A 12,414-nucleotide genomic window follows, 5' to 3' on the forward strand; every position below is an offset into this window, starting at 1 on the left:
TCCCTTCAGTCTTTTACCTCTACTCCACTTTATCAACTTTTAACTGTTGATAAAACAGAAAATTCTCCACCTCACTACAATCTCTTTTTCTTCTCAACTCTCCACCTTAGTCTGCCCTTAATTTGAGAACATAACATTTTTCTCCCCTTCATAGGTATTTCAGTAGTTTTAATTTAATGAAATTCACTTCTAAAGCCTAACTTACTCTATCTAGGCCCATCTTTGTCATGCCAAACTCATTAAGGTCATCGTCAGTGCAAAAGGGTGCTCCACATTTCAGGATCCTTTCACAAAGACACAAAAAACACACAATCACTCCCATGGGAGGTATATTGTCTCATGGAAAAGATAAGACAAACACACAAATTACTATAAATCAGAGTATAATATTACATCTCATCAAACAAGCTAGTTCGTTCAGGACTCTGGGGGAACAGAGCGTATCTGGCACGGTTCCTCTCCTCGCTGTCACTAACATCTCTTAGCTCTGGGGGAATTAAAAATTGGTTCCCCTCCCCAAAGTGGAAAGACCTTTGGTCGACAGTTTTTCAACTTCATGGTGGTCTTCTCTCTCCCTGTGGAGAGAGAATTAAATCCTGACTGTCCATGCTAACCGCTCAAACAGTAAGTTGAGGCTACAGAGGAAATTCCAATTCAACGTTTCTTTTTGTTGTGTGAGCTTAAATTGGAACCCTAGGGTTATTTTAATGATACTTTTTTGCTGAAGAGTATTATGAATGGCTTCATATTTGATACTAGCCTTGTTATTGAAGCTATAGATAAATGACTCTCAGTAATAGTAACCTTTGATGCTTCAATTCTGGGATATTACATTTTAAATAAAGTACAAGGCAGAAAACAACTCAGCACCTTAAAAGTTTTCTGGAATAGTTTGATTTCATCATATTACTGATTCTGAGCCAAATGGTTTATTGTATCAGATGATATAAATTAGAGTGCAGAAGAGAATACAGAGCAATTAAAATCATCCATTACAGGGCTGATATTTGCTAGAAAGTGTTAATGTATTTTCATTGCTAAGAGTCCACTGAAAATGCTATGATAGTATGATACAGATACTATCACAGTAGTATGATCCCTGAATAAAAGGCTCATATTATTATTAATATTAGTCTCATAGCTAAATCTGTTGTGATTGATAAATTGAAACAATAACGTTTTGTTCATGTAAGATAATACACTTTTAGTTCTGAAAATACTTGTTTCCCACTTTTGAGTATCTGAATGTGACTTTCACAAAATTAACTAGTAATCAGAATTGAGATGTAAATCCAACTATCCATATCCCATGGATAATAAGTAATTATTCTAATTAGCAACCAGAATTGAGGTTGTTATCCCATGCATTCCTAAATCCATATTCCTTTGATTTTTTTTGATGTTGTTTCATTGTTGTTTTTGTTTTATTTTGTTTTTTGGAGGGCCCCCACACCACTCAGCATGGAGGATCTTAGTTCCCTGACCAGAGATTGAACTGGTGCCTCCTGCCATGGAGGCACAGAGTCTTAACCACTGGTCCACTGGGGAAGTCCCCATATTCCTTTGATATTAATATTTCTGTGGTTGAGGAAGAGAAGAATGCAGGAACTGAACACTGAGAACCAAAGGCTTGTCTACTTGATTTTTACCTTAGACAATTGAGGTATCTGTTCTGATGAATTCGTTTCAGCACTTTCAGTAAGATTCATTATGATGGTAGAAAATTAGAAACAACTTAATTGACCAACAATAGGGTATTTGACATACCAATTACAGTTACGGTACAAGGGAAAATATGTGAGCTTTAACAAAGATGGTGTAGCCGTGTACTTTGGACGTAGAAATATATTCACAAAATATATATATAGTCACAGAAAAAATTCTGAAGGCTATACAGCAAAGTGTTGATTGTGGTTTTCTCACTTGGTAGTAGTAAGATCATCGAAATTTTTTCAAAAGTTTGCTAATCACATGTCACATATCTTGACAACAATCATATATTGCTTATAATCAACATATACACATAACATATTTATATAACATATATATACACAAAACACTCACATACAAATCCAGACATTTTATGGCTTTAGAGGTAACATGTTATAGTTTAGTGATTCTGTTGAACCACAAGTTCAGACCAGCAAGAGTAAAAATGATGAAAAGGCTACAGGTTTTCTCCTTGAGACACATTTCTGTGGGCCCTTTGTGTGTGTGCGTGTCCTGTAAACCTGAAATAAGATTATGCACAATCTGTATATTTAAATTAAGTGTGTATTTGTGGAAAGTCTGTGTTTGTGTTAAGACTCTTCCACAGTTCCTAGCATATAAATGTAAGTATCACAATAAATGTTAGTTTCCCTTTCCCTTGGGGATTTGATGGGTGGTTTAGAAGGGGCTATAATAATACACATGTATAGAATTTTTTTTTTTTAATAGCAGGAAAGAAGTTAGATTCTGTAATTAACCTAATATTAGATCTACAGTTACACCAAAGACCTTGCCTTCTTTTGTGTTTATTAATAATTTAGCTATAGTGGTGTGCAAAGGAAGTGGTGTGTATTTACAGAGAAAATATTGAAACCTCAGTTGAAGATAAGGTTATACGGTCTGGTAATAAAAATGTGTGCATGTGTAATATATTACTATCTTTTCCGTGTTGACTGCAGCTCTAGTGAGTCAAAGCTGGTTATTTCCTCCACGAGACCGGCTTGTTATGGAAAGAGCATTTGCTGATTTCATGATTCTAATCTTGTCTCTGCTACTGACTAGTGTGATCTTAGGTAACAGATAAATGCTAAGTTCAGGATTCAAAATAAATCTGACACCCTCTATAGAAAGGGCCCCATTTAATGTGTATCTATCTACATAGTTATAAGTATATGCTTATGGATGTGATGTGAATCCATAAGCTAAATATACAAAGTTCTTATAGTCTTAAGCTGAGAATTTCAGAGTCCATAAACTAGACTTATCACTCTTTTATAAGCCATCTAAAAATAGATTATACCTTTTGTTAAGTCAGTTGCCCTGGAACATTAAAAATTAAACATTAAAAATAGAGAGATGAGCACACAAGTTACTTTTCATAATCTCTGCTTCTTACTGCCTTTGGATTTTCTGCTAGTTTTCTGGTGGTGAGTATGCCATGCTGAGACACAAGACAAATTGCTAGGCTGGGAATATGATCTGGTTTCATGTTTTGAGAATATATCTCTGTATACCCTCAAGTCACCTGGTGTATTCCAGGCTTATGGTCCCAATAATGGTAATAACTATTATTTGTTGTGTGCTATTGTTTTTCAAAAATATTTTACATGCAATAATTTATTTACTCTTAATTTTATTGATGAGGAAATGAGGCACTGAAAGGTTAATTAATTTGCCTAAGTTTACTAGGTTACTAGTGGGAAGCAGAGCTGAGACTCAAACTTAGAGCATTGGTTCTGGAACCCTACCCTTAACGATTCGCTGTGCAGCCTTCTCAATGGGATGACTGCCAAGTTCCATGAGGGGAGAGACTGAGACTCTTGTATTCTCATTTTATTCACAGAGTCTGGAGTCTGGTTCTGGGTATGTATTCAATACATATATCTAAATAATGAATAAATGATATCTGTGTTCTTCAAAGCAGTTGCAAGGTATTTTGCAAATGATTTGTTTTGAATAATAAAGTACCAAAACTTCAAAGTGTCAACTTAAAAAAAAAAAAAGAGCAGAATCAAGGTTGACTGGGAAATGGTATCATTCTTTACTCATCTGCCATTTGATTTGTAATAAACAAGCCCAAATCTCCCAGGGACTTAACACATGATAACATGTCCCCTGTAGGTTGAGCAAGTTGGCAGGGCAGCTGTTCTCACACAATGCCTCAGCACACAGGCTGCTTCCACGTACCCTACCATCCCAACACAGGGCTCAGAAAAGAAGCTGCAAGGTCAAGCAGTTTACACCTCAATCTGAAGTGACGTGTAAATGACACACCTCTTCCCCTAAGAAGTTATTGGCCAAAATGTTACACAGCCCCCACTAATCACAAGGGATCACATCAGGGCATCTTCTGTGTTCTGAGAAGAGAACTGGATACAGGCAAGCCCTACTGATGTCTTCCATAGAGAAAAAGGAGTGGGCACTTAGGAGGTGCTGGAATTTCTCATAACATTAGAAAGATCTATTGAAATGTGCTATGCTGACTATTTTTTCCTTAGGAGTAGGGGAGAAATAACAAGTGGGAAGACATAATTTAAAAAGCACAAGGAGAAGATGTTATCCTGTCTCTTTTCTGCTTAGGAGTTGGAGAATTTCTACAATTTGTCATATGCACATACAGAATGAAGAAAATCACTTCACCATATACAAACAAAACAAAGGGATTCCAGGTGGCTCAACTGGTAAAGAACCTGCCTGCTAATGAAGGAGACACAAGAGATGTGGGTTTGATCCCAGGGTCAGGAAGATCCCCTGGAGAAGGAAATGGCAACCCACTCCAATATTCTTGCCTGGAAAATTCCATGGACAGAGGAGCCCGGTGGGCTGTGATCCCTGGGGTCTCAAACAGTTGGACATGACTGAGCACTCATGCACACATACAAACAAAACATTTCAATGGGTAAAAGAGTTAAATATAAAAAGAAAATATACACAGATATTTTCAAACATATAGGAAAGTAAATTTATTTCCTTAGACTAGAGAAGTCCATCTTAAACAAGATAGTACAAATCTATGGAGGAAAAAGATTGATTTTTAACTACAGGCAAACTTAAACTCCTCTTTGACAGAAGACACTGCAAACAAAATTGAAAGAAAATTGACATACAGGGAGAATATATTTACAACCCGTCCAACAGGAAAAAGGATTATCAAAATACACAAGGAATCCTAAACATAAAAAAGACCAAAAAACAAAGCATTGAAAAGGAAATACCAAGTGCCAATAATATTTTGAAAAGATACTTTACCTCACTAGTAATGAAGAAAAAGCAAATTAAAACAGCAATGAGACACTTTTAACTCATGAGATTGGCAAAAATCACAAGGGTGAATGAGTCTCAGAAACACTGATAAGAGTTATACCTTCCCATGTCATGTTGGTAGGAATTTGAATGGTGATATCTTTCTGAAGCATATGTGGCAGTAGTTATTACAATACACATTCCGTTCAACCCAGAAATTCTACCTCTAGAATTCTATCCTATAGAAATTTGTATATATGCAAAAATGCATGAACAAGGACATTTGTTAAAGCATTATGCATAGTAGGGAAAAAGAAAACAACTCAAGTATTCACCAATATTGGAGCATGAGGTAAATTATAGTGTACCTATGTCAGAGACTATCACACACAGCAGTAAAAAGGAGTGAGAGGAAGGTAATTAGAAACAGCAGGAAAAGTAAAAGCAAAACTCCATAATACAAGGTATGCTGTTAATATTTTTTAATATGGCATGATTTTGAGCAATTAGTAGACTGGGATAAGGAGAATTCATTGTAGTATTAGCTATCAACAGCGCTGTGACCTTGGAACAACAGAGAAGAAAGCACATCACATTGTTTATCTCTGCAGTGAACAATATTTATAGTCATGATAATGTAAGTGTTCTTCGTTACTTCCCATCTCTCAAAATCAACCTACAGAGCAAAAGACTTGATTAAGATTACAAAAGATTCAGAAAGTTACCAAAAATTGTTACCAACCATAACAATCTTATAGTAAAATGGTAGGAGGGGCTGGGAAGCATGATGGCAAGGATCGGTGAGCTAACGTCGTTTTTTTGAATATAGTTGATCTATAATGTTGTGTTACCGTCAGGTGTATTGCAAAGTGAATCAGTCATATGTATTTTCTTTTTCAGATTCTTTTCCCATATAGGTTATTTTTTTTAATTGGGGTATAGATGCTTTACAATGTTCTGTTAGTCTCTACTGTACAAAGAAGTGAATCAGTTATATGCATTCATATGTCTTCTCCCTCTTGGCTCTCCCTCCCACCCTACCCCTCCATCCCACCCACCTAGGCCATCACAGAGCAACAGACTGAGCTCCCTGTGTTATATCGCAGGTTCCCACTATCCATTTTACACGTGGTAGTGTATATATGTCAGTCCTAATCTCCCAATTCACCCCACCACCCTCCCTGCCTACCCTACTGTGCTCACAGATAAATGTTCTCTACGTCTGAATCTCTATTCCTGCCCTATTAATTGTGTTAACATCCTTATTCTCAGAGGAGGGAGAAACATTGTCAGGAGGCAGTTTTGCTTGGTCTGCATTGTTTCAAATTTTTGTAATGTGAATGTATTCATATACTCTTTGTGCACTTAAAAAATCGAAATTGTTTAATTCAAATTTTAAGAAAAAGAAAAAAAAGGTGAGAATAATTTTTGAAAGCCTTCAAAGATCTAATTTAAGTATCTAGATATATCTGTGAATGTATTTTTATCCAATTATCTGGAAAAAATTTCTATTTTTCATTTTAGTGTGAAGAATAGAATCATTCTTGAAATTCAGTACATTTTAAAGATGTTTCCTAGTATATTCATATAAGGAATTTAAAGTGTTCCTCTTGAATTTTCCCTTTCAAATCAACATGTATTAAGTAATACACTTGAAATTTTTATTAATATTATAGCAATATAATACCAAATGAGAAAAACAGAACAAAAACATCATCCTAAAATAATTTTAAAAGTATTTAATTATCCAAAATAATTATCTCTTAAGCCCCAATAATAATATATTATGACATTACTGAAATGCCAACTGTCTTGGGTCATAGATAAAAGTGGTGAAATTTTAAACAAAAATTCACTCCCAGTCTAATAGTCAACATCTATCTACTGTTTAAAAACACTCTGTTGTCGTCCAAGTTCCTGAGCTATGTAGCTTCCAATCACACGTTAAAATGATGGGGGAGGTTGAGGCATAAAAATGTGTTAATAAGAGCTACTTCTACTCTAACATATTATTTGTTCCCTCTGTATCTTCCCTAATGAGCAGGATGGTGCCTGCCATATCCTTACACAAAGCATCAAAGACTGTCTGCCTCCTAGAGTCTGGAGGGTGCTGGGTCTCTGCTGACTTCACAGTCTTGAGACCCAGGAGGTGAGGTGACAAAGGCTGCCCATCACCATGATGAGAGGAAAAAGCCAAGGCTGACTGCTTTCTCCCTTCTGCCTGCAGTCTCTCACCAATGCATCTGGTTGGCAGAGCCCAGATAGTATCTGAAACCCTGCTGGCAATGAAATATGAGAATTGTTGTTCTCAGGTTTCCAGACCCTGCAAAACAGGGGATAAGTGAGTTCAAAGGGGTCAGATATGCATGGACAATATCTGACCCATTTGTGTATTATCAAATTGATATGGGTAAGCATTATTTGACTAGTATAGAAGAAGCTTTGAAAGTGTATAGAGAAGACCGACTACTGGCTGGAGAGGAGGAAGGAAAGAGAGAGAAAGCTAGACTTAGGAAAATTACACCATGAAAGCGTCCTTTAGGGCGGCAGATATTGCTGTTGCACTGAAGAGGACTTTGTGTGTGTGTGTGTGTGTGTGTGTGTGTGTGTGTGTGTAAAGAAAGAAGGGATGGACAGACTTGAAATAAAGAAAGCTTGCTGTCCTAAGGTGCACTTTTAACAATCCACAAGTGAGGTTACAGAGACTGTGAATTAGGATAAAAGTGGCAACAGTGGAAGCAAAGGGGCACATGTGAGAGATGTGGTCCCGGGGTCCAGAAAGAGAAACTAGTGCCCAAGAAGAGTCCAGTGTCTATCACACTAGACTATGATCTGTGCCTTCATCCCCTGTCTCTTGGAGGAACAGCCAGCCCACAGCTCAGGAGCCAGCATGTCAGCAATCATCCTTTTCCAAGAAAGACTCCAGCTTTGCTTCTGCATTTTTATCTCCTTTCCCAGTGCCTTTGCAACAGTTCCACTAAATATAGAAATGAGGCGAGATGAGCTGAGGGGTTCCATCGTGTTCCCTCCCTCTCCCATTGCCTAAAGGAGAACTCCTCTCTTGCCTCAAATCCAACGTTCTTACAACTCACAAACTGCAGTTTCTACTCCAACCCCACATGAACACGGCTTCCATCAGGTGATCTGACCATTCTTTCATTCAGTCACTCACATTCAGCAAACATTCATTGAGTAGCTACTCTGTGTCACACTCCACCGAGGATTTAAAAGTTAAAATAACAACACTAAAATTCTTGCATTATGGAGCATACATCCTAGTAGGGAGAAGTTACATATAGAATACGTTAGAAGCTAAGTGTGAAGAAGAAAAATAGTGCGATGCCCTCCTTTATAGAATTCTTTTTTTTTTTTTTTTCTGCTGTTCCCTTTCTAAACATAAACTACTTTTCAAGATTCAAAGCAATTTTTTTTTCTACTCTGTGCCTTGCCTAACCCTTTCAGCCCTCAACAGCCTCATCTTGTTCGATGCCTCTTATAGTCTGCTCACATCTTTGTGTACTGTTCGTGCACACAACCCTCTTCACCTCTGAATAACATGTTCTATAAGAGATGTGGTTACATGTAAACCTAGTAACTTGAGAATTTTTCTTTTAAATGTTCAGTGAGATCACATGACTTTTATAGAAAGATTTGTAAGAGACCAATCGATGTAATGAAATAGAGAAGTAAAACTGAAAGAAGAAGACATACTGACTTGTGTTGAATATTAGGTGTTAGGCAAAAAAATGAAAGGGTGAGGTCAAGGCTGAATTGGGACTGATTTACAAGAAATGAAGCAGTCTTTGTAGTGAAGCCATGGGACAGGAGAAGAAGGGGAGTAGAGGGAATGTATCTGGAGAAGAACATTTTAAGAGGAATGTTATGAGAGAAATATGCAAGAGAAAGAATATGAGGACATAGAAAAAGAATAGGTGGAGCAGTATCTGAAGGGAAAAAAGTGTTAATATCATTCTGTTCATGATAATATTCTAAGAAGCTGAATATTTATAACCAGGGAAAAGCTAATCAGAGGTATCCTTTGGACCAATCATCTTCAAATTTGGTAAGAAAAATCCACTGGCCTGTTTTTCAAAACTGTAAATTGCTAAATATCTTGCACGTGTGCTTAGTCATTTTTGACTCTTTGGAACCCCACAGACTGTAGCCCGCCAGTTTCCTCTGTCCATGGAATTTTCTAAGCAAGAATACTGGAGTGGGTTGCCATTTTCTACACCAAAGGATTTTCCCAACTCGGGGATCAAACCCGCGTTTCTTGCATCTTTTGCATTGGCAGAATTCTTTACCACTGCACAACCTGGGAATCCCAACTCTATCCCTAGACCAACTGAATTAGACTCTTTGGGGGAAATCACTAGGAATGTGTACTTCTGTTGATTATTTATTCTGATTCATTTAATCTGGTAAGTTTGGAAAACACAACTTGGCAAAGACTTTAATGGTGGGTATCAGGTTTAATTATCTGCAATACTTTCTGGTTGCCATTAGCTTTGAGAAGAACCATAAATAACAATGGTCTTGGTCTAGGATAATGCTGGCAAAGGTGGTGTGTCAGCTCTCTGCAAGTTTATACCATAAATCTATGGTATATACTGTTGATTGGTTGACCAAGAGTAATTCCAACTGCTTTGCTGTTTTAACTATAAAGTCTGAAAAAGTAGGACTTCCCTGGTGGTCCAGTGATTAAGATTCTGTGCTGGGCTTTCCTGGCGGTCTAGTGGTTAAGAATCCACCTGCCAATGCAGGGAACATGGGTTCAATCCCTGGTCTGGGAAGATCAAACGTGCTGCAGAGCAACTGAAGCTGCAAGCCACAGCTACTAAGCATGCACACTGAGAGCACATAAGCTGTAGCTGCTGAGTCTGCGGGCTGCAACTAGCGAAGCCCACATGCCTAGAGCCCGTGCTCCACAACAAGTGTATACCACCGCAATGAGAAGCCCACACACCACACAAACAGAAGCTCCCACTGGCCACAACTAGAGAAAGTCCACACACAGCAATGAAGACACAGCATAGCCAAAAATTAAATGAATAAATAAATTAAAAAAAAAAAATTCTATGCTTCCAGTGCAGGGAGCACTAGTTCGATTTCTGACTGAAGAACTAAGATCCCCATGCCAGGTGGAGAGACCAAAGAAAAAGAAAAAAAGCAACAGTTTGAAAAAGCAATTCACTTTCCCATGTATCCTTTCTGCTAGATGGGTCCATGTGATACATAGTGGCCATTTAGAGATTTCCTGGGGGCTTCTGAAAATGCTTTCATTCTCTTGGTATAAAAGGCAGACATAACTAGTACCATCCCACACTTTCCTCCTGGTTGGATCCAGGTGTGACACCTCTCTAGTCATGGCAGCCGTTTAAGGATTGAAGGGACCAAGCAGGAGGATGGGAAGGCAATGGCACCTCACTCCAGTACTCTTGCCTGGAAACTCCCATGGACGGAGGAGCCTGGTAGGCTGCAGTCCATGAGGTCACCAAGAGCCGGACACGACTGAGCGACTCACTTTCACTTTTCACCTTCATGCATTGGAGAAGGAAATGGCAACCCACTCCAGTGTTCTTGCCTGGAGAATCCCAGGGATGGGAGAGCCTGGTGGGCTGCCATCTCTGGGGTCGCACAGAGTCGGACACGACTGAAATGACTTAGCAGCAGCAGCAGCAGCAGGAGGAGAACACGAGAGACAATGACCCTAACCTTGTGGATCTTGATTGCTTGTGCTACAGGAGGAGGAGGAGGAAGAGGAGAAACAGGAGGAGGGGATTTCTGTTCCTCTAAGTCATTTTTAAACCTGGTTTCCTGTTCCTTGCAACTGAAAACATTCCAAACTGTCAAAGTAGAAGTGGAGTAAGCCCAGGCCTGAGACAAGACTTCATCTCTAATAATTACTGATGTTGAGCTTCTTTTCATGTGTTTGTTGGCCACCTGTAAGTCTTCTGTGGAGAAATGTCTATTTGGGTCTTCTGCCCATCTTTTGATTGGGTTGGTTGTTTTTTGATATTGAGCTGCATGAGCTGTTTGTGTATTTTGGAGATTAATGCTTTGTCATTTGCTTCACTTGCAAATATTTTCTGTCATTCTGAGGGTTGTCTTTTCACCTTGTTTATGGTTTCCTTACATATATACACTATTGATACTATGTATAAAACAACTGATGAGAACATACTGTACAACACAGGGAACTCTAATTAATGCACTGCAGTGACCTGAACAGGAAGGAAATCCAAAGGGGAGGGAACATATGAATATATATGCAAGAGCCTCTTGACAAGGGTGAAAGAGGTGAGTGAAAAGCTGGCTTAAAACTCAACATTAAAAAACTAAAATCACGGCATCCAGTCCCATCACTTCACGGCAAACAGAAGGGGAAAAAGTAGAAGCAATGGCAGATTTTATTTTCTTGGGCTCCAAAATCACTGTGGATGGTGACTGCAGCCTTGAAATTAAAAGACATTTGCTCCTTGGAAGAAGAGCTAAGACAAACCTAGACAGTATATTAAAAAGCAGAGACATCACTTTGTCAACAAAGGTTCATATAGTCAAAGCTATTATTTTTTCAGTAGTCCTGTATGGATATGGTTGTTGGACCATAAAGACAGCTGAGCACCAAAGAATTGATGTTTTCAAACTTGGTGTTAGAGAAGCCTCTTGAAAATCCCTTGAACTGCAAGGAGATCAAACTAGGCAATCCTAAGGGAAGTCAACCCTGACTATTCATTGGAAGGACTGAAGCTGAAGCTGAAGCTCTAATACTTTGGCCATCTGATGTGAAAAGCTCATTGGAAAAGACCCTGTTGCTGGGAAAGACTGAAAGCAAAAGAAGAAGAGGGCTGCAGAGGATGAGATGGTTAGATAGCATCACTGACTCAATGGACATGAATTTGCGCAAACTCTAGGAGACAGTGGAGGACAGGTAAGCCTGAAGTGCTGCAGTCTGTGGGGTCACAAAGAGTCAGCCCCTGAAAAACAACAACAAAATGACTGATTAATTTTGCTTACAGTAGAAACTACAACACTGTAAAGCAACTGTGATCCAATAAAAATTAATTAAAACAAAAGACTCCTTTGTCTTTACAAATACGCATGTGCAAAAGGGTGGGCTTACCTTCTCACTAGGGGATAGATGAGGAAAAGGGTACAGAGATATTGAACCCCAGAATCTGAGTCAGAGGGAGAGTTCTAGAAGGGGAACAGAGTAGAGAAAGTTGATACTTCATGCCGGGGCTATCCTAATAATAGGATATTTGCCCAGGATAAGGCAAAAGGATATGTTGTAACTTCACATTCCCTCAACAAAATGCACAATTGACGGCAAGCAGGGTACAGTGAGTAGTAAATGGGGATTCAGCTATCAGGGCATGTGTTGGAAGTCTCAGTGTGCTATAAGCAAAGCATCTGATAAACTAGTACCTTGTTTTTCTGATGATTTCATCTCTCACAGGG

The sequence above is a fragment of the Bubalus kerabau genome, chromosome 2 (assembly GCF_029407905.1).
Source record: "Bubalus kerabau isolate K-KA32 ecotype Philippines breed swamp buffalo chromosome 2, PCC_UOA_SB_1v2, whole genome shotgun sequence".
NCBI classification, from domain to species: domain Eukaryota; kingdom Metazoa; phylum Chordata; class Mammalia; order Artiodactyla; family Bovidae; genus Bubalus; species Bubalus kerabau.